Source organism: Marmota flaviventris, chromosome 10 (genome assembly GCF_047511675.1).
Source record: "Marmota flaviventris isolate mMarFla1 chromosome 10, mMarFla1.hap1, whole genome shotgun sequence".
NCBI lineage: Eukaryota > Metazoa > Chordata > Mammalia > Rodentia > Sciuridae > Marmota > Marmota flaviventris.
The window spans coordinates 34,276,522-34,299,063 of record NC_092507.1 but is presented as its reverse complement, the minus strand read 5'-3'; the positions used below and the strand labels follow the sequence as shown (position 1 = coordinate 34,299,063).

General features: G+C 45.6%; 1 protein-coding gene and 1 non-coding gene across 3 annotated transcripts in view; both read right to left on the bottom strand.

Annotated features, from left to right (window-relative positions):
* Positions 1–22,542, bottom strand: part of Rnf220 (ring finger protein 220) — a 213,509-nt gene that overhangs the window by 53,214 nt on the left and 137,753 nt on the right. The gene's annotated exons all lie outside the window — the stretch shown is intronic.
* On the bottom strand, positions 15,449–15,524 carry Trnav-uac (transfer RNA valine (anticodon UAC)). The gene has a single exon. It is a non-coding gene; the product is annotated as a tRNA-Val (tRNA).

Genomic DNA, 22,542 nt, shown 5'->3' with positions numbered 1-22,542 from the left:
GTTTGAATTTCAGTTCTGGCTATTTCATTCATTTATTTATCTATTCATTCAACAAATTGTTATTGAGCATCTAGTAGCTTTTATCTTCCCATACCTCATTTTTCTTAGCTATAGAATGAAGATAATAATAATATTGCCTAACAGGGTAGTTGTGATATCTCAATGATGTAATTTATGTAAAATGTCTTACAAAAAAGCACAGGATTCAGAGCTAGATGCACCCTGGTATTGTATTACTAGATGTGGGTCTAAAAATGGTAGCTACACAGCAAGGGCCCCTTGGTTAACCCTGTTTCTCTTTCAGTTTCATATTCTCTCTCTCTCTCTCTCTCTCTCTCTCTCTCTCTCTCTCTCTCTCTCTCTCTCTCCTCTCTCTCTCTCTCTCCCCCCACCCCCTTCCTCCCTCCCTCCCTCCCTCTCTCAATCACCATTGAGCCATAGTATTAATTATTAGAACCAATTGACTGTTTAGACTCTGATGTTTTAACTAATCACCACTAATGGCAGGCACTGGTGGGCAATCACATTCATTTAGTTCTCAGGCAAACCCTTCTCACTGCTGAGAGCAGACTAGGGGGAGAGCATCCAGAAATAAATGGGATCCAGAATGATGCATGGTAGTGGGGGTGCAGATCACTACTGCACAGAAAGAAGCCTTTTTCTCCTCACTGGTAGCCCTGGGCAAACCAGGTCCCTTGGGAGTCCATCAGCTGAGCCTTGCCCTGGAAGTGGATTGGCTTCCTTCCCTATCTTTTTACTACTCTTTGGATTCAGTCTTCACTTTTGACTTATAATTCAGTCATGAGAGTCTCTATCAACCACTGACCTATATCAGAAATATCCTACCTCCTACCCTCTCCTCTTCCCTGAGGTGCTTTTTAATGGTCCCTCCTAAAAATCCACTTCCAGGAAGAGGCATTTAGACATAGGTCCAAACCATACCCCCAAGGGACCTCAGCCTGATGCTGGTTGGGATGGGAAGCCAGCTGTTCATCTGGCTGAGGGTTAAGTGAAGAGAGCAGACAAACATGTTCCCAGTGTTACTGAGTCTGGAGGAAAGGCCAGGGCTTGGGATGTGTCCCGAGCATTGTGCACTTGTGAAACACCTCCTTATTTCTCCTGCCTTTTTCCCACGGAGGCCTCAGGCTCCAGTCTGCACATCCCTGCTCCACACTGCGCCTGCTCTTCCTGTGCCTGCTCCAGTCCAAATGGGGAAGCCAGATCCCCAGAACTCAGGAATGTCTGCTTCAGTTCAGGTTGCAGGCCGGGCAGGGCTGGACCATAGGGCCCAGATGTCCTAGAGGAAGTGGTCTAGGTGCCCATGGCCAGTAGGTGTCACTGTGGCTCCAGCACTGGGAGGGGGTGTTAGGCAGGGGCCCTGGAGCAGGCCAAGGTACTGGGTGTCTCTTGGCTTCCTGCCAAGAAAGCCTTCACAGGGTTCCTCAAACTTTACGTGTACACGGAACACTTGGGGGTTCACATTTAGGTGTGGATTCTAAGTCAGCCATTCTGGAGTGGATCCCAAGACTGCGTTTCTTCCAAGCTCCTAGGTGATACCCATGCTATCCTTTGAGTAGCAAGTTCCTAATGAAGCAGCTCTCCAATGCAGGACACCAACTCCACTTTCTTTCAAAATCAACCCTCACCCTCTTTTCTATTTCTTTCAATAAAGTTCAAAATTAGAGGTCAAGGGTTATTATGACAGATCCCCTCTTTTGGAGACAGACTTAGCTAGACCACATGAAGCATGTAGTTTCTAGAGAAGCTCTGAACCAAAATATAAACCCAGTTCCCTGAGCCTACCCAGCTCTGCCTCCTAGCCCAAGTCCTAAAATTAAATCTAAACCCCAATCCAATTCTAGTTCCCCAAATTTGCCCCAGTTCCCAAAGAGCCATCCATCGCATCATTCCAAGACCAAAAGCCCCCTTGGCCTCTCTGATAATTCTTGGTCCTCTGCCATGCTTTCCTTTGGATGCCAGTTTGGGCCAGGATGGTGAGGCAGTAGGGTCTGGGCACAGATACCTGGACAAAGTTCCTCCTGGACTCAGCTCCGAGGGCAGCAGAGGAAAAGAACAAGTGGGCAGCCTCATGGAGAACAGGCATGTTCCAGGCCTCTAAGGTCCTTCACTGTTGTGAACAAAGAGCCTTGTCCTTGCCAATCCTATGCTGTTCTGCTCTGTCCTAAGGGCTCCATTTCCCAGGACTTGGGGAAGGCAGAGAGGAAGTGTATCCATCAGCCCAGCCCTGACTGCAGGTTAAGAGGGAGGAGGTATGGCTCTGTGGGGAGTTGGTAGGCAAGACACTCTCCAGGGCTTTTCTTTCTGAGAGACCATCTTCCTTCCTATTCCTGCCTACTGTCTGGCTCTTCTGGGCAGGCAGCAAAGAAAGAGATTCCTGCAGGGGCAATAGGTTTATATGATTTGGTCTGTGAGAGTTTACCTTTTCCAAGTCTGACAGTCTGTGATTTTTAAGTAGGAATGCAATTTTAGTAACAACAACAGATAAAATAAAATAAAATTTCAATGCTGGGGATCCAACCCGGGCCTCACACACACTAAGCATGCCACTCTACTACTGAGTCACACCTCAGCCCAGGAATGCAATTTATATTAAGAAGCAATTTGCCCTTGCCCTGGAGGGTAGTTCACTGTGACCCACTCCTCAGGTGTGGAGTGTCGGAGTCAGGGAAGAGCCATCTCTCACACTGTGAGGCACCACATAATTAAAAATACCTCTGCATGTACCAAACACTGCTGCCTTTCAGAAGCATGCACCTCCCGCCCATTTATAAACACCTCTATAGGGAAAACTACCTCTGCATTTATAAAGTAACTCCACACTTACAAAATGTCTCTACAACTTTACACTTTCTCATCAACCATTGAAATAAAAAGATCCTTTTGAATACCTTGGAAAACTTGTTTGACTTCCCTGTACCTCATCTATAAAATGGAAAGAATAAGTGTACCTGCTTTACAAGATTATGTATAAAGTCACTGGAATAGTGTTGGCACATATAAGCCCTTTATTTTAGTGTTTGCTATTATTATTACTACTACTACTACTCCTACTAGTACTAGTACTAGTACTACTACTACTACTACTACTACTACTACTACTACTACTGCCCTGGGATATTTAGCACTTTAGGCAGGGAAAGTTTCTTGAGATAGTGAAAAGTGAAAACCATTGCCAAAGCCATGTTTCAACTTAAGAATAAAACTTTGAGCGAACTTTTTCTTGTGCTGTGTCTCTCTACTACAGTGAAAACACCTCATCAGGAAGGAAAGGCCAACTGTGCAGGAGGGTCAGTCTAATCTTCCTCTGCCTTCTGCTGGGTCTAGGTCATGGGAGGAGGAAGGGAAGGGAGCCTTACCTTCCTATTGAATCCAAGCAAGTGCCAGGTCCCCATGGGCTGGCCTCAGCTTCCATGACCAAGAGAGAGTTGGAGAGAAACTATGGCAGCGCTGAGTCCAAGTCCTCACCAAATATGTTCTCCTCCTCCTTCCAGCTTGTATCTTCTTAAGTCTCTCCACATTGGCATTCCCTACTACTACTGGTCTCTGCTGCTCCCTGTCCCTGCATCTACACTGGTATCTCAGTCACAGGCAGAATCCCAGGGCTGGGATGGGGCTGAAGCAGGAAACAGGAGTGAGGCAAGGAGGCTGGGAGGGTGGAACACGGGTTTTAGAGTCAGACAGACCTGGTGTTGAAACCAGCTTCGGCATTGCTAGCCATGGATGTCTGGGTCAGTGTCGTCCTCTACCCCAGTCTTCTTTTCTTGTAGACACTGAGGACAGCACTGGCCTCCCTGTCACTTTAATAAATGAATGAGATGGGTGTGTGTCACCTGAAGTAGAGGGACTTGCATTGAGTGGGTCTTAGTGTGTCTTTGTATGTGCATGGTGGGGGCGGGGTGGTCATGGAGCTGCTATGAGCCTGGAAGTGTAAGAGGTCAGGGCTGACAACCTGGGGTCCTGGGGGCTTTGCCCATGGCTCTCAAGATCCTCCTCCCATGGAGTCCTGGCCCTTCCCCAGTCATAGTCGTCAGTGATCAACAGGACAACACAGGCCTGTGTCATGAGGAGGCAGCTGCGTAGGGGGTTGGGCTGGAGTTTGTTGTAAAGAGGGCTTGAGACAGAGGGGCAGCTAGGAGGCCTGGCCAGGCACAGCCTGTTACCAGCTGCGCAATGAACCTCACAGTCAGCAGCAGCTCCCCTGGCTGTGAAGTCCCAGCTCAGGCTCCCTTGCTCTCTAGTTCTTAGCTGTCATCACAGAGCAGGACTGTGAGAAGGAACCATGACTCAGGTTGGGGCTGCTCACAGGAAGGACTGCCCTCCTCCCTCTGCCTCTGTCTGTTGTTCTGTCTGTTCTCTCCTTTCATTTTTATCATAACTTGTTTTAAACTTAGAAATGGAACACCCTCAAAGTTTGAGAGCCAATTCTCTGGTGGTGTGGAGGAATGAGAGCCAGGCTCAGAAGCCAGGCTGGGCCCAATAAGATACCACTGTGAGGCTGATGAGAGAAGAATGAGGCCAGGGCTCAGGGAGAGGGCTTCCTGGAGGAGGCAGTGGCAGAAGTCCAGAGGGTAGGGTGGCAAGAAAAGCAAGGGTTGGGGCTGGGGATATGGCTCAGTTGGTAGATTGCTTGCCTTGCATTCACAAGGCCCTGGGTTCAATCCCCAGCACCACAAAAAAAAAAAAAAAAAAAAAAAAAAAGTAAAAAAAGCAAAGGTGGAGCAATAACCAAGATAAAGGCTGAGAGGTGGCGAGTGGGGCCAGTGAGGTTGGAGTCAGGGAATGTAGGAGTGAGGAGTCCCTGCCATAAGGGTCATTGGGCCTCCCATAGGCCTTTGTTCTGCAGGCATTTTAGAGCTGGTGGGACATATGGACCATGTTATTGAACCCCCTCAGTATTTAGAGAGAGGGAATTAAGGCTTGTGACTGGAATTGTCCTTTTCAGAAGACATGCCCTGGCCCTGTCTCTAACCTTACCTAATAAGCCAGGCACTGGCCCAGCATGAAGCAGTTCAACACTTGGCGCAGGTACCGAGGTTGTCATGCCCGTTTGACTCAGAAGTCAAGTGAGATTCCCTAAGTCCCACCACCAGCACATACGCATCTGGGACTGAAAAGGGCCTGAGTCCTTTAGCAAGTCCTGAGGGGCATTTGGTGTGGACTGTTGCTGAGCTGGACAGCCTCGGCCCTTACTGCTTCTCAGCCTGCTCACCACTGTTCTGGTCCCATTGATTTCTTTCAGTTTCTCTAATGGGCCATTTTCTCTCACTGTTGGACTCCTAAACACACTGTTTCCTCAGCCTGGACAACTCTTTCGAGCTCAGCTTCCAGGTTTACTCTTGCAGAAGCAGTTTGTCTGAGCCTTTCAGGTCCACCACATGCCCTCTAACCCCGGGCCTTCTCTGATTATAATTACATATTTACTTGCTCTTTCTTTAGCAGGGCTGGGCACAGCCAGTGATGTCATGTGAATGAGTGAATGGAGGGACGAAGGAATGCCCTCCTATCTACACCTTTCTAGGCACCAGCTCTGGTGTCAGTGGTCTTGGAAGGGGGCAGTAGACAAAGCAGACAATCAAGTTTAGATAAAGACCCGGACTAAATCAGGAAGTATTCAAGGCCCCTGTTGGGCTTTGAGAGTTTGGAAGAAGAATGAGGTTTCTAAAGGCCAGGAAAGCACTTCCCTTGGAGACAGGAAATGCTGTTTCATGGAGAGTAGAAGATTATAAATTTGGGAGCAGGGGTACACAGTAATGGCAAAGATGGACCAAGAAAGGAACTCAGTCCCTAAATAGACTCTTCTTGCACAGCAGGGCCTGGGCCTATAGGCTCCCTGTGGGCAACTGCCTGGTTCTGTGAGGAACATACCTATTCCAACACCCCCACTGTCCCAGACCCAGAGTTACACATATAAGCCCCAGTGTGCCCTCCCAATCCCTGGCAGTGCTTCTGTTCTCATAGCTGGATTTGCCTTGAATTCATGACCTTTACCCATTTCTCCTACAATATTTTTCATTCTAGTTTGCACCAGGTCCCAGAGCCTTCTTGCTTCTCCTATGTAGCCTTAACTTAAACTAGTTTATGATGTGCATCCCTTTCCCTCCCTTGTGCTCCTCCAGACCAAGAGAACCCTGCATACAGTGTGCTGGTCTTAGAATTATCTTATTTCCAGTGAGATGTTCCCTAGGTAGTCCCCAGCTTAGATGCTTATATATTAAATTTAACTTTAGAGAAAGAGAGAGAGAGAGAGAGAGAGAGACAGAGAGAGACAGAGAGAAGACACAAGAATATCGGTTTTGCCTTCCCGAAGTCCGAGTTTTTACATGTAACATGAAGACAATGATTCTCGGCCTTGGACTCTTGTGATGTGAAAGGTAAGATTGATGCTACTGCATCTTTAAAAGGTGGATATTCTTGTTATTCTTATTTTACAGAAAAGGACACTGGGATTTGAAGAAGCTTGGGTATTTGCCTAAGGTCACATAGCATGGAAGTGGGTTTCAAAGGAATGCTCCCTGAACTGTACCACTGTGCAGCTCCCTGGGGGAAGTTGTGGGAAGGTGTAAACCTGCCCTGGGGATAGATAAGGCTTCTTCTCTGACTAAATGGGTTTAGAGCTCAACCTGAGCTATACAGTGGAGTGGTGCAAGTCAGGAAGAACTGTGGGAGAGATGTGCTCCAAAGCCAGGGGGCTCCTTAGGGAGAAGACACAACCTTGTCCTGGGAAGTTGGGTAAGTTCTGGGGAGGAGGCAGGCCTCCAGGATTGGTCAGACAGCGCAAGCGCTGGTACAGAAGTGCTTGCTGGGGACCACAGGGCCTGAAGGTAGGAGAGCCATGGGAGACTGACAGCAGGAAGGAGTTCACCCAGCCCCAATAGTGAGTGGTCCCATCCTGGTCACCCAGGTGGGGGTGGGGTTGGCCACCTGCCTCACACCTGGGCTTGGGCCCTGCTCATAGGCAGCCCTGGTTCTAGCCACCTCTGCCCCCTGGCCCAGCAGCAGGCCCAGCTGGCTCACCTTCTCAATCAATACTGTGCTCTTAATGGGCCCAGCCACCAGCACCAACCAGGGGCATTAAATGTTAATTATATCTATTTGGATTTGAAAAATTTTATTACTCAAGTTAATTATGGCTGGAGTCATAAAAAGGTTTCAGAGTGAAAGGGCTGCCTTATTGGGGCCACTTTCCCCAAGACAGATTGGAAAAGCAAGAAGAAATAAAAGCACTGGGCTTGGAGGTGGCCGCTCCACATCCACCAGGCTGTGGGCTCTAGGCTCAGGGCCCATCCTTCAAGAGAAAGGCCTGAAGCACACAGCTCACCCACTGGTTGTGCTGGTGCCCTGGAGCACGGAGGGGCCTGTCAAGGCAGGGCCATAATCTCCAGGAGATGGGGATGGCAGGTTACACCCCAGGCTCCTCTCCAAGTGGTGGGAATCCTGGGGCCTCCTCCCACCCAGCTCCACCCAGCCCTGCCTGATTGCTTCCTGCCAGCCCCACTTATGATTCATGGGCCTGACCTTGGGCTATAAAGTGCTCACTCTAGCGGGCATAGAGGCAGGATTTACAGCTCCGGGGGTCAGCTGTAGGCAATGACACACACAATAGCTGACTCACAGGGTGCCCCATCACCAGCTCACACATAACTCTCTTGCACACACAGGTACAGACACACACACACATCTTGATAGACATAAGTGTACATTCATGCCCAGGAGCCATCCTCACGCACCCAGTAATGAGTGTTCCATTTGTGGGACAAGTGCTGTGGATAAGGGGCTTTACAAGCATTTGTCTAATCCTTCACATAATCCTAAGGGCATTCTAAGTTAGTGTTACTTATTTTATAGAAGAGGAAGCGAACCAAGGCTAAGGCATTTTAAGTTGTTTGAACACATGCACCCTTCAGGATGACCAGCTCTGCAGAGAACCCTGATGCCCCAGCTGCTGGCTAAGGAAGGTTCCAGAGGCAGATCCCACACACACGGAGAGAAGGGGTAATAAAAGGAGAGGAATACCTTAAACCAGAAATCAGATTAGAATTTCTGATATCTGTGCAAATCAGAAGTAACTAGAAGTGTGTGGGGGGGTAGGATCTGCCTATTTTGTTAAGCGATCAACTACCCATCCAAGGAAAGGTATTTGACCAGGTGTAGAGATTGGAGGGGGAAAACAGTTCAGATTTGCATCTCCCAAATTGAGCTACCAAATAAACTTTTTATTGTCATTGTTGATATTTTTATTCTGTTACTGAGAATAACAGGCAAGTCCTCTCTTCAGTTCAGACACAGAATAGTTCCTTCCATTCTCAGTTTTCAGAATTTCTGCCTTTTCACCTAATCTAGTGCCTACTGTCGGGTAGGGCCAGTTCCCTTGCTCCCTGGCAGGGACCTCATACTTGTTATTATTGCTCTCTTTCTTCCGTCTTCCAAGTTAAGTGTAAATTCTTTCTCTTTCCCCCCCTTTTTTTTTGGTGCTGGGGATTGAACCCAGGGCCTTGTGCATGCTAGATGAGTGCTCTACCACTGAGCTACACCCCCTAACCTTGCTACTTCATGAACCCTTTACCCTACTTTTCTTCTGTCCTTTAATCTGCCTCCTGGAACAAGAGCCTGAGCTTGTTGTCTCATCTCCTGATTTTCTGGGATGCAGCTTTTGTCCCTTTGGTGTCATTCTCATAGTATCATCCTCAGCAGCTCATGAAACCTGTGGAAACTGTGGCCTCCCTTACCACAGTGTCTGTGCTTCTCACTGGTGCTCCTGCATTTCCGTTTCTCCACCACGGTCTGCCCTCGCTCCTTTGCTCCTCCTCGGCTGTCCTGAAGTCAGCACTATCTCCATGTCCCAGTTCCTCTGACTCAAGGTCCACTCCTGAGCTCTTTGCTTTCAGAGAATTTATTTTCTTCCCTCTTTAGATATCAACTTTCCACAACTCTTCCCATGACTCCGAAACCTTCTTCCAACTGGGCTTCTCTTCAGCACTCGCATCCTGATTTGTCCTCTGCCCAAAGGCCATAACCATTTGGATGTTTTATTGTTTCCCAAATGAAACAAGCTGAAATCAGATATAATTATCTTCTCTTCAAAATAGCTTTCTTTTCTCCACCTCACTTCTATCCATGAGATAACTATTGTTCTTGATGCCTAGCTACCCCAAACACAGAGCCACTGATTAAATTAATATGTTGAGCAAACACATTCCAGGTGATTACCACCGGGAAAGCCCAAAGAGTCCAAGACAGTGGGGTGGAGGTGAGAGGCAGGAAGAACAGGGAGTTATCATAATGCCACTAGAGGGCGACAGTTTGGAGTAGGTAGATTGCTGTGTGATATTAGGCAGAGCACTTACTAGGCACCATGTACTGACTTAAAGACTTGGCCTTGATGATTTACTTCAACATCTCAGCAATCTAAACAATACTATGATTATCCCATTTAAAAGACAAACATGGTGAGGCTCTTGCTCAAGGTCACAGAACTTAGTAAGCAGCAGAGTCAAGGTGAGCACTTAGGTGGGCCAGCATAGTCTGAGCTTATGAACTTTTGCTCATAACAGTTCAGCTTATGAAATGTCTCAGTTCTCTTCTGTTTTTCTTACTATTGTCACCAGCATCTAGGAACCCCTGAACATCCGTTGAGCAGAACACAGATAAATGACTAAAAATGCTGTTGCTGGATTTGGTACTTTGCAGCAGTTGTTGACCTTGGCAAAAGTAGGTCAAGGGAGAGGTGGGGATGTAGGTAAAGCTGCAGTGGCTTAAGGAGGGAGGGAGGGAGGGGTGTGGGCAGGTGTCAAATGTGGACAGCCTATCCTAGAGTGTGAAGGGAGGAGAGAGAGGCTTGTGTTTGCTGGGAGGGCACCAGGTCTGGAGGATGACTCTAGGGGTCTTGTGTGTCCGATAGGGAAGAGAGCTGGAGCTCCAGGAGAGAGGGTCACTGCTAGAGCCAGGCCTCAGACAGGACAGGAGGAAATGGATCCCAAGCCCAGGAGAGGGACAGTTCCTGGCCTCTGTTGAAGAGAGACGGGTCACACAGACAATGATAGCCTTCCTAGGATAAACCTCAGGGGCTGGGGGAGCAAGAAGGAAGGGTGATGCCATCTTGAGACCATTTTTGACAGGAGAGCCAGGTGAGCTGGAGGGCAGGCCTTAGAGCCCCTCTCCTCTGCCTCTCCCCAGCATGCCCAGCTCCAGCTGCAGAGACAGAAGCTCAGCCGCTGGTTTGGAAATGCTACTTCTGGCTGTGCCAACACAAGCCAGGGGGAGAAATTCTCAGGCTACGTATACCTGGGCCCCAAGCCCTAGTCCTGCCTGTAATGCTACTAGGGGACAGCCAGCTGGGATTTCCTCAGCATCCTGACAAGCTTTGGGAGAGCCAACCTCTGTTTCCAGAGCTGGGGCCAGCTAGGCTTTCCTTGAGTGAAGCAATAAAAGGGGAAAATCAACATCCCAATGATCTTGTTTATGGTGCTAAGTAAGCTGTACAGCTTAATCCCTACGAGGTTAATGAATTTACGACTTGCTTTGGAATTTGACAAGGGCTGTAAAAGAGGAATGAACCACTCTCAGTTCCTTCCCTGGCGGTTGCTCCAGTTGGACAAGCCTGCTTAGGCTACCCTGGTGAAGGAGGGGAGATTTAAGTGGTGGATTCATGGCCAGTTGTCTGGGTTCTGCATTGATTGGACCAAAAAGAAGGACAACCCAGGGGCCAAAGGACTCTTCTGGCTAGATCAGAGTGAATAACCCTGGATTGGTGGACCTGGAGCTTCTGACTTCAGGACCTCTGGAACTTTCGTTTTTGTGTCTTGGGCAAGTGACTTAACCTCTCTGGGCCTCTGGCTTCTCATCTGCAAGGTGATGCTCTCTACTTCCTAGAGGAGTGGTGTGAGAGATGTGAGATGACATGTAGAGAAATAAGCATCAGGTTTTATACATAGTAAGTCCTCGATAAATGTTAGTGATGATAATTATCATTTCATTTGGTCTTAAATCATAATTTGCTGTTTGCTTGTCTATGTCGCCCACCATTTATCCATCCATTCAGAAATCCAATAAATCTTTATTGAGAAATTAGAGTGCATGCCAGCCCCCTTGTCAGACGCTATTTGGAGTGAGGCACGCACTTACAACACATTAAAAATAAAGGGAGATGAGTGCTGGGAAGGAGGGACGGACAAGTTACCCTGAAAGCACACAGAAAGGAGTGGCCACGCTGCCTCTTTAATCTAGACCATTTTTGAATAATGACTTGTACTGATAGAGCACCTGCAGGTCACAGAAGACTTTTACGTGCACTGCTCCTAGCAATGACCACATTTGCTAGATCAAAAATTAGAATCCAGGGGCTGGGGTAGTAGTTCAGTGGTAGAGCACTTGCCTAGCATGTATGAAGCATTGGGTTCAATTCTCAGCACCATATATAAAGAAATAAAGTAAAGATCCATTGACAACTAAAAAAATTAATTAAAAAATATATATATATTTTTAAATTAGAACCCAGCATGACCACCTCATGGTATGATAATAGGTCAGAACATTTGGAACTGGCTCAGTAAATTTGGGACATTTCTAAGTTCTGTAAACAGGGCAGAGTTTTCTAACAATGCTCTCTGAACAGTTAAGAAAATGAAGTTCAAGTCATGGGAGAAGTAGGCTTATCTCATTTATCACTTTGCAAGATGCCAAGGGCAAGGACCAGGCTGCTTACTTCAGATACACAGTGCCTGGTGCAGAGATCCTCATGGAGATTAGGGCCTCAACAAGTGTTTCTCAAACAAATAAATGAATCTTTGTATAAATGTATATATCTGCTCTTGGGAGCAACATGCCACAAGAGACATCAATACTCATCATTTTCTCTTCTTTCCTTCCTATCCTCTCTTGAAAGTGCTCTTGTCAGGCTTGCCAATGGCTCCTATTTTTGCCAGTTCCAAAGGGTCAGTCTCAGAAATCCTCATCTTTTGCTACTGGCAGCAACTTTAGCACAATGTGTGGTTCTGTCCTTTGAAGCCTTATTTTAACCTGGTTTCTGCTTCTGACACATCACACTCTCCTGCTTCTGCTTATTCTTATTATTTATTTACTTAACTTATTTATTTATGTATTTTTTTGGTACAGGGGATTGACCCCAAGAGCACTCAATCACCGAGCCAGCCCTTTTTTTTTTTAGAGACAGGGTCTAAGTTGCTTATGGTCTCAATAAGTTGCTGAGGCTGGCTTTGAACTCATGATCCTCCTGTCTCAGCCTCCCAAGTGGCTAGGATTACAGGCATGCACCACTGCGCTCAGCGCTCCTGCCTCTTTTGGTCTCACTGGATACTTCTTCTCCTTGCTAGAGACCCCTCCTTTTCCCATTGCAAGAACAGACAAGTAAGACAGGTTGTGTGAGTGTGTGAGTAGATGGGCACCATAGCTCAGGAACTAGGCTGCACACATGGGCTTCTTGCTTCTGAGGCTTTGTCTTAGGGTGTGTGTCTTCCCTGTTCCCCTCATCTGAGTGAACCTACTACCTTCCTTGTCTCCAGCTCTAGTTATTTATTTATTTTTTTGTGTGGGGGGGAATCCTAGAGATTGAATACATGAACATTCTACCTCTGAGCTGCTACATCCCCAACCCTCTTTATATTATTTTATTTTGAGACAGGATCTTGCTAAATTGTCCAGGCTGACCTTGAACTTGTGATCCTCCTGCCTCAGTCTCCTGAGTTGCTGAGATTACAAGTGTGCACCACCATGCCTGGCCTCATGTCTAATCTTTCCAAAGTCTTTCCTTGCACTCTGACTATCCTCATTCTTGTTTTCTGAAACCAGAGTTCTTTTGTGACCTATTGGTGACTCCCATCTAACAAGCCAAGAGCACAAGGATCTGTAGAAGCCACTCCTATTTAGCTGTTAAGGAGGTAACTTCCCAAGCTGGTAAGGCTGGGCTTTTCACAGAGATGCCAATGCCAGCACAGGCCGACAAGTAAAATGTAGAAGGCGTGGATGTTGGTGTTGGATGGCCCATCCCTTGGTCATACCACCATCAACATTGACAGATAATGCCTGTTCCCAGGGGCCTGGGTGGAGGACACACCCACTTCATACCTAGAGATGAAATCCAAGCACATAAAGAACATAAGAGAGGAGCCAGAAGACCAGACATGGGTCCTAGCTTTGAAAGAAGAATGAACAGAATATAAGGAGAATGCAGGTTCTAGTCAGGTCCCTAAAGGCAACCCAGGATCCTGCCACAATAGCCTCCCAGGCCTCTGTCTTCCCCATGTCCTTGATTTTCTCATAGAATCCACCCTGGTCATTCAATTCTCACTTCAAAGTCCCAGGTCTCCTATCCTCTGCCCAAAGGATGATACTCAGGAAACAGACTGAGGCTCTGTTTCTATCTTTCTTCTTCCTGTACCCCAGACCTCAAAATCATGATTGCCTGGTCAGGGGCTTCATTTTCTCTGGATATCATCCTTCCTTATTCCCCAGGCATGTTAGAGAAGGAGCTTGGCCAAAGTAAAGGCTCCCTGGTCATCACTCGGGGGAGGCCCTTTGCTCTCCAGGGAGGGTCCCTGTGGGCTCCACCTGTCCAGCTGCCCCCACTATAGGGGACAGGCAGCTGGGACCCGTCCTGCAGGCGTAGAGGCTGAAACAGGCTAATGAATCCTGATGGGAGAAGTGACCTTTTCCAAATGCCACATGTCATTGGATTTTATATCACACAAGGACAATGTGCCATGGGTATTAAAATCGTTTTTCCAATAGTTATATATGTGTGTGAGTGTGGTGCACAGTCCGAATGATGAGAGGAAAATCCTAATGAAGTTGTCATCAAATGAACCCTCATGCTTCAGCACCAGACAGGTACTCACTCCTTCTGGATATTTCCTCCCTCACCCGGGGCTCATCCCTAGACCTCAGCTTGCCTTTCTCCCACAAAGTTCCCCTGGCCCAGACCCTGGCCTTGACTCCATATCCTGCCCTAGGAAGGTCCACCTAACCTCAAGGGAAAAGTAAGACCTGGAGAAGGCCACCCAGCAACACAGGCCCCAGATATGCGGGTCTTCTCTCCTCAGTTCCTGGGGAGGCTAGAGGACACTTTGGGAAGGAAGGACACAATCAGATAGAGCAGGCCAAGTCACAGGTGTGATGCTCAGAGACTTCCAGAGTTCTGAAGGCTGGGAGAGGCTGGCCTTGGAGCCCCAAACCCCAAACTACCCTGTTGAAAGTCTGGAAAGGTCTCGTGATTCGGCCCATCTCCACAATCTTCCAGGAAAGTGGTCTGACAAGTGTCTGCCTAAACTGCCCCATGGCCAGGAGGCTCCAGACATTCCTGGGCATTTCTGCTCAGGAGAGATTTGGCTATTTAGAAAACTCGCACACAGCTTCAGCTGTCTATTTCTCTGGAAGTTCCACCCCCTGGTCTGTGTTTAATCCCTTGGGCTCAAACAGAAAAGGTGTTCTCTCAATCCCACACAATAGCCTTTTGGGAATATGAAATCAGAGTGGTCCCTAGAGTCTCCTTTTCTCTTTGTTGACTATTTCTTTTCTTTTTTTTTTTTTAAATTTTTTAGTTGTAGTTGGACACAATATCCTTATTTATTTTTATGTGGTACTGAGGATCGAACCCAGTGCCTCACATGTGCGAGGCAGGGGCTCTACCACTGAGCTACAGCCCCAGCCCCTTTGTTGACTATTTCTAGTCCATTCGGTGATTCCTAGTATGACCTGGTTTTTAAGTATCCTGACCCCCAGGGATCCAGTTCTGTTCCACTGAGATTATGCCCATTTTCCGTTGTTGTGGTAGAAAAAAGGAGAAAAAAACACAGCCTTCTTCAGTCAAAAGCCTAAGGTTCAGAATCCTAGCTGTGTAAATAATTTAAATAATTTACTTCACCTTTTTGAGAATTATTTTCTTTATCTCAACACTAAATGAAGGAACAATTTTCTCCTTGGAATAACTTCAGATGTGATCCAAGGCCAGGCCAAGTAGAGACTTGCTTTTTGTTTTTGGTGCTGGGAAATGAATTTAGGGCCTAATACACGCTAGGCAAATGCTCTACCACTGAGCTACATCTTGAGCTTAGGGGAGACCTATTTAAGCAGAGGAGGTCAGAAGAAGTAAGAAGCAGATAGAGTAAATGAAATCCCTAAATAGTGGGGATCAGAAGTTCACGCCAGTAATACCATTGGCTCAGGAGGCTGAGGCAGGAGCATCTTGACTTCAAAACCAGCCTCAGAAATTTAGCAAGGCCCAAAGTAACTTAGCAAGATCCTGTTTCAAATAAAAAGGGCTGAGGATGTGGCTCAGTGCTTAAGTACTACTGGGTTCAATACCAATTCTCCCTCCCCTCCACACACACAAAAGAAATTCATAAATAGTTGGTTGTCCTGATGAGTATCTAGAACCAACTAAAACAGACACATAGTTTGTGCCCATTCTTTTTTTTGCTAGTGCTGGGGATTGAACCCAGGGCCTTGTGCATGTAAGGCAAGCACTCTACCAACTGAGCTATATCCCCAGCTTGTTCCCATTCTTGCCTTTACTTTCCAACAAATAAGCCCACATGTAAAAGGCTGCCTCTCTCTTTTTATGCCTCATGGCACTAGAACTCAAGCATCTAAGCTCAGCAGTCTCCTCAAGTCTAGAGTTGGATTAAGATCCAGCCTAACAGTACTTCCTGAAGCAACTAGTGCAGAGTCCTAAAGAGTCTCCTTATCTTTTGCTTGCTTAGACTCCTCAGTAGCCCAGGGTCTGAATCTTGGTCCTACAGTTCAATAATTTTATTTAAGTTACTTAAGGTCCTGCACCTGTTTTTAAGGCCATCCACTGCCTTTTTAAAAAAGTTTATTTTATTTATTTATTTTTTATGTGATGCTGAGGATTGAACCCAGTGCCTCATTTGTGCCTGGCAAGTTCTGTACCACTGAGCTACAGCCCCAGCCCCGCTGTTTTTTTATTTGAAATATGCAGATAATTTACCTACCTCCAAGTTATTATGAGGATTATGTTATTTTATATAGAGAAAACAAGAAAGTTGGGCACATAGTAAGCACTCAATAAATATTGGCTATTATTATTAGACCACCCCAAGGACAGCTGTGAAGGTCATGGAAGCTAAGTAATAGGAATATGTCATTTTTGGCAAACTACTGAGGTCCATGTTTTATGGGAATGATTAGAGTTGTTGACCAGTGCCTTTCTCCCAAATAGGACATAGTCCTATAGGTGGACTGATTAGTAGTCTGACCAGTAGAGGATGGAGCAGAATTGTTTATCTCCTCAATCATTCGGGATTCAAATGATACCGGATATATAGGGGTGGCTATGGCACTTGCTGACTTCTCAATTTATGGTCAAATAATCCCCAGAGCTTTTCTTTAGTTTAGTTTCCCTCCCCTATGCAGGCACTCAGATTCAAGCATTAATACCAGTTGCCTGCATCTGGTTGGAAGATTCTACCCATTGTTTGAGCCAATCAAGACCATCTGACATTCTGTTTTGGTCCTTTTTCTTGCTAGCAGATGTCTTCTTTAGATCTCATCAACAAGATTCTAAGTTGTTTGTAAAAATTCTCTACTTCTGAGTCAGTAGACAGAAAACAAACCCTCTACCTGGCAGCCAGCTCTCTCCGTCTTCTTTGTTCATCTGGCAAACTTATTTTCATCCTTCAAGACCTAATTCCAATGTCAATCTTCTTTGAGAGCTACTGGTTAATGTTTTTTAAGAAATATTTTTTTAGGGCTAGGGATGTGGCTCAAGCGGTAGCGCGCTCGCCTGGCATGCGTGCGGCCCGGGTTCGATCCTCAGCACCACATACAAACAAAGATGTTGTGTCTGCCGAAAACTAAAAAAATAAATATTAAAAATATATATTCTTTTAGTTGTAGACGGACAAAATACCTTTATTTATTTATTTAATTTTAAATGGTGCTGAGCATCGAACCCAGTGCCTCACACTTGTCGGGCAATGCTCTGCCACTGAGCTGCACCCCATCCCCTAATAATTAGTTTTTAAAAATTTGTCAAGACACTTCCTATCAACTAGAATGGCTATATTAAAAAAGACAATAACAAATGTTGGTGAGGATGTAGACAAACTGGAACCCCCATTGTTTTCTGGTGGGAATGTACAATGGTGCAGCCACTTTGGAAAACAGTTTGGACATTATTACAAATATATATATTTTTTTTTTTAATAATTTTTATTTTTTTTTTTAATTTTGGGCGGACACAACATCTTTGTGTGTATGTGGTGCTGAGGATCGAACCCGGGCCGCTCGCATACCAGGCGAGCGCGCTACCGCTTGAGGCACATCCCCAGCCCCAATTACAAATATTAAATATAGTTATTATATGACCTGAAATTGGATATATATTTAGATACATATCCAAGAGAACTGAAAATATACAGCCACACAGAAACCTCTGTGAATGCTCAGAGCAGCATCAGTCAGCAGAGCCACAAAGTGGAAACAACCCAAATGCCCTTCACCTAAGGAATGGATAACAATGTGGTAATCCATACAATGGAATATTCTTTGGTTATAAAAAGGAATTGTATTAATTCATAATACATATTATGTAGTGATATATAATAAAGCATGGATAGACCTTGAAAACATGCTAAGTCAAAGAAGCCAGTTAAAAAAACCCCACTTATTGTAGGGTTCCATTTATATGAATGTTCAGAATAGGCAAAGTTATCAAGGCAGTAGATTAGTCGTTGCCAGGGGCTGAGGAGGGAAAGGATGAGATTGACTGTTAATGGGCTTCTTTTAGGGGGGACAAAAATGTTCTAAAATTAGAACATGGCAGTGACTGTATAGCTGTGAGAATATACTTTAAAAAAATTAAGCTGTACAGTTTAAATTGTTTGGTGAATTGAATTATTTGTGAATGACATCTCAATAATGCTATTATATTGTTTATATAAGCATCTACTACATGCTAGACCTTGGTAGCCGTGGGGTAGGGGTCTGGGAAAAAGATCAGGAAAGGTGGTAAGGGAATGTTCCCTGGAGTGAATGGTCCCTGAGCTTAGTCTTTCTGAATGAGTAAAGATAAAGGATGAAATAGAAGAGCAAAAATCATGAGCACCAGAGTCAGATGCCAAAATCTGATTCCTAACTCAACCATTTATTAGCTGTGTGCTGTGGAAAGTTACTTAGCCTCTCTGTGCCTCAGTTTCTTCATTTGTAAAATAGGAATAATTATGGAATAATATGTTTAGTATAGTATGTTATAGAATAGTGTTCCTTAATATGGGCTGTGTTTATCATGAAATAAATTAATGCATGTGAAGTACTTAAAATAGAGAGATACATAATAAGGTCTCAATCAATGTTAGCTATGTTGGCTACCCGATACAGTCCGTGCTTTGGTGTTCATAAAGGTTAAGACACAGAATAAGGAGAGATGAGAATGGAAAGACAGAGAGATCAAATTGTATGGGACATAAATGCTGGCAGAGAAGTTAAGCTCTGAACAAGAGGAGGTGACCTCCAGGAAAGAGAACAGGAAAAGAAAGGGTTCAAATGGAGTTGAAGGGAAGGTGCTCAGAGTGGAGGGATGCCATATATCCTGGCCTTCTAGATGAGATGGAAGTGAGAGTGAATGGATAGAAGAAGAAAACTCTGAGACCAGGTGAACAGGCATCTGCTGTGGGATTAGTCTGCAGAGTATTGTGATTTTGTTCAACAGCTCTCTGCGTGGGCATTGAAGTGGTTTGTAGCAATGCTACAGAATTAGGGCTTTGCTCAGTGTGAACAGGTACAGAGGAGGTGAGGAGTACTGATGAGAAAATAGTTCGTAAGATTGGTCATGGTGGGGTTGGGGTTGTGGCTCAGCAGTAAAGTGCTTGCCTGGTATGTGCGAGGTGCTGGGTTCAATCCTCAGTACCACATATAAATACATAAATAAAATAAAGGTATTGAGTCCAACTACAACTAAAAAAATATTTTTTAAAATAAAAAAGAATGGTCATGGGTTGAGTCTGGGTGAAGAAATGAGCAGGGTGATGTATATATGCTGGGGAAAATGTTAGAACTGGGCCCTGGAGGTCCTGATGAGGTCAAAGAGGAGAAGTTAACTATATATGAATTGATTTGATTATTTATTTCCCATGAAAACATATTGGAAACCAACCATTGTGAAACCTAACACATGCTGTCTTGCCCCTCTGCTGGCAGGGGACCTGGGTATGAGAGAGGAGTAAAAACTTTCAGGGGTAAGGCAGTTTCATCCAATGACTTAAAAAAACTTCTAAATCGCTTCCCATTGTACTTAGACTACATCTACACTTGCAGCCACTGGCTGTAAGGCCTTACATCTCCTGGCTTTTCCCCTCCTTTCTGACTTCATCTTATGCCACCTTCCCCTTACTGAACTCTAATTACTCTGGCCTCCTTCCTTCTCAAGTTCTTCTTCTTTTTTGTTAAATACTAGTGTTAAACCCAGGTACATTCTACCACTGAGCTACATCTCTAGCCCATTTTATTTTATTTTTTTTTGAGACAGGTCTTGCTAAGTTGCTGAGGCTGGCCTTGAATTTGTGATCCTCCTGCCTAAGCCTCCTGAGTAGGCTTATCAGATTCTTTTTCACTCCCCAGTTTTTCCTGTTTACGCACCTTTCTTTGTACATTCGAGTCCATCTCATCTATGAGATCTCCACTCAAATATGTCAGAGAGTTCTTTCCCTGATCATCCTGTATAGAGCAGTCCCTCCCTCCAGGACTCTCTATATCTTATTGTACTATTTATTCCCTTCAAGTTCTTGTCATTTGGTTAGAACATTCATTTATCACTTCCTGTCTTTGTCATATTCTAGCTTCTTTGTTGTTCTCCAATGTGAATACCTGTATCAGATTTTCTACCCCTTTTCCCTCCATTTTCTTAGCGGATTTCAAGGCCCATGAGATGGAGATCCATCTTGACTCTTGACTATTTTATCCACTGTATCACGCTTGCTCTATGTTCTCACAGCACCTTGGGTGTGTCTCTGTGTATGCTCAGAAGCTAGGCAAATGCCAAGGACCCAGTACTAACATTTTCTCCCAGTGCACCGGGACACACCCTGCTCATTTATTTCTTTTCATATATATTTTATATATATATATATATATATGTTGTAGATGGACACAATACCTTTATTTTGTTTATTTATTTTTATGTGGTGCTGAGGATGCAACCCAGGTCCTCACACATGCTAGGTGAAAACCCTACAACTGAGCCACAAGCCCAGTCCATCATTTCTTCCTTTACCCAGAATCAACCCCATGATTGTCACCCTCCCCCACCAGCTCCTGAAGCCTGTCCTCACTTGTCAGCAGCCCCCACCTTGGCTCCTTCCCAGAGGGAGCCTAGAGTAGAGGTGAGGTGAGAAAAGGGGAGATGGGGTAAGGAAGATCACTGAGACTCCAGCCCCTCGGGTTTGACCAAGCTAGCCTTGCCCAGCCCAATGCAGCCCCACAGTCCGCCAGGCAAATGTCCGGCTGAAATAACAAATCAGAGACTAAAAAATTGGCCGTCCCTTTTGTTTACTCAGCTTTCCCCCCCTTTTTCTTTGGACAATGCCCTGCTGGGCTGGGGCTATCCTGCTGGGTTGTTGCTGGGGCTCCCCTGCCAAGATGGAGCCCAGCTGCTCAGCTGTTTACAAGGTGAATCCGGTTTACACTGGGGCCCATCCTGTCCTGGATGGGCTAGGGAGCTCCAGTCAGACTCCAGCCAGTGGCCTCTCCTGGCCTAGGGTTCCCTAATCTTAGGCTGGAGCCATAAGGGTGGGAGGGTTCCAACTTGTTCAAACGACAGGGAAATCACAAGTCTCAAGATAGAGTGAAAATGGTTTGAGACCTGGACCTAGGGCCAAATCTCTGCCCTTAGAAACCCCAGAGAAAGGAGAGCTGCTGGAATCCCATGGCTTCCATTTCTGCTTTTTTCAAGTGGTGAACTTGTGATAACAAAGATGGTAGCCTCCCCACCCCCATTCTTCCTGGTAGCTAAGGTCTGGGAACTAATTTCTGCTTGATCTACCATCCCCCTCAAAACCACTAGGAAGATCAAAGGAAATTATGTATCTGTGAAGACTTAAAAAGCATTTGTTACTGTGTCAAAGTGATCTCTGGTAATATACTGAAGCCAAATAGCTGATCTCCAGGGATGAAGATCAGGTCCTTAGTATGGTCGTTGCTTATGAGCTGTGCCCATGTCAACTTGGTGGCCACAGGGCTCACCATAGAGCATGACACACAGTGGGGCACAATTATCTCATTTATTAAACAAGCATTTCTCCAGAAGCTTGCAGACTAGTGGCAAAGTGGGTAATAAAAACAGAGCAATGATCCTAGCAGGGGTCATCACTGGAGACCACAGACAGGGGAGGCACCTCACCTCTCCAGGGGTTAAGGAGGGCTTCTTGGAGGCAGTTGACATCTAAGATACAGCAAATGATACTCTTGTTCAAAGAAGGAAGTATAAATGTGCAGAATACCTATGTCAGTGCACGAGCAGTCTGACCTGGGGCTCTCTTATTCTCTTGTCCCCCATAGTACTGAAGGATCAGGCCTTTGACTCTTGAGCATGAGGGCCAGTGGACCATCTGGGTCCTGCTTCCCTAGTAAATGTAATAAGGAATTTTGGTGAAGCCCTTGGAGCTTTTTTCTATGCTTCTCAGCCTGTTAAACGGGAGCATGAAGGGGTGTGAGGGGATATACAAATGTGTTATAAGAAGTGCATCTCAGGGCTGGGGGATATAGCTCAGTTGGTAGAGTGCTTGCCTCGTATGCACAAAGCTCTAGGTTCAATCCCAGGGGAAAAAGAAAAAAGAAAAAAAAAAGAAGTGTATTTCAGGAGCAAGCAAGTTAAAGTTTGATTTTTAAAATGTGACAGAGCTGGTGATATAGCTTAGTTGGTAGAGTGCTTACCTTGCATGCACAAGGCTGTGGGTTCAATCCCCAGCACCAATAAAATAAAATAAAATAAATATGACATGAAAGAGAGGTCAGCATCTGCTAAATGAAGTGGGGCAGATTGGGTTCTAAATAAAAGGCAAAGACCTGCAGGAGGAAGAACATGGCCCAGCTGGGGAATCCAAGTATTACAGTAGAATCGCAGTGGGGAGCAGTCAGAAGGGACACTGAAATGATTCTAGAGAGGTAAGCAAGGGTTAGATGACGAAGAGCTCAGGAAGCCCAGCTCTTTGTCTTGAATGGGGACACTTCCCCATGGAATCGACCGTTGTCTGTATACTGTTGATTCTAGATTTTCTATCTTTACCATTGAACAAGTATCAGACCCTCATATACACTTTCGGTGGATGTAAACTCTTTAAACTCAAACTATCTAGTATGAACTCTCCCTATGTCCTTCCAGACTTACTCCTGATTCTGGTGCAGTTCAGCTTTTCATGATGTTCACCTTTAGCTTCCTTCTATGAATTCTGGTCTCTTCTCTTCCCTAGTCTGGTTTATCCATGGTCTGATAGCTCAGTAATGACCCCTCAGTTGTCCTGAGGCTGATACCTTTCTCTTCTGGGTGAAGTATTC